Genomic DNA, 542 nt, shown 5'->3' on the forward strand with positions numbered 1-542 from the left:
AGAGGGAAGATCATCGTGCATGTAATGAATGGTGTTGTAATGGATTCTGATTTCGCACAGTCTCTTGCTTCTTCTACTCCTCAAGATGAAGATGATGAACCTTAGAAGAAGAAGACGAGACATTAGTCTCTTCTCTCTTGTAATTTTTGTAACATAGCAAAGGAAACACAAAAATAATAATTTGACTAAGCAGAAAATTATCCAATCAAACTTTTAATCATCATTTTTTTTAACTTACATTGGTGATGAATGATATATAGTAGCATCTTTCTCAAATTTTTGTATTTCTGAATACTGATTATTTCGTTTATGTACTTTGAAAATGTTATTTCTGCTTAAAATAGGATGAATTGGATTATAAAGTTTTTCAAACTCTTCATGATTGAGTTGGATTAAGAGCATCATTAGTGGGGAGTGCTATATGAGTTACTCTCTTATTTATGGCCAAAAAAAAATAAAAAATCCATAATATTCTCTAATAATCCGAGAATCGTTACTTCAGGAAGGAGCTGGAGCAACCCCATAAGTAACGATACGTGTCA

Source organism: Camelina sativa, chromosome 9 (genome assembly GCF_000633955.1).
Source record: "Camelina sativa cultivar DH55 chromosome 9, Cs, whole genome shotgun sequence".
NCBI lineage: Eukaryota > Viridiplantae > Streptophyta > Magnoliopsida > Brassicales > Brassicaceae > Camelina > Camelina sativa.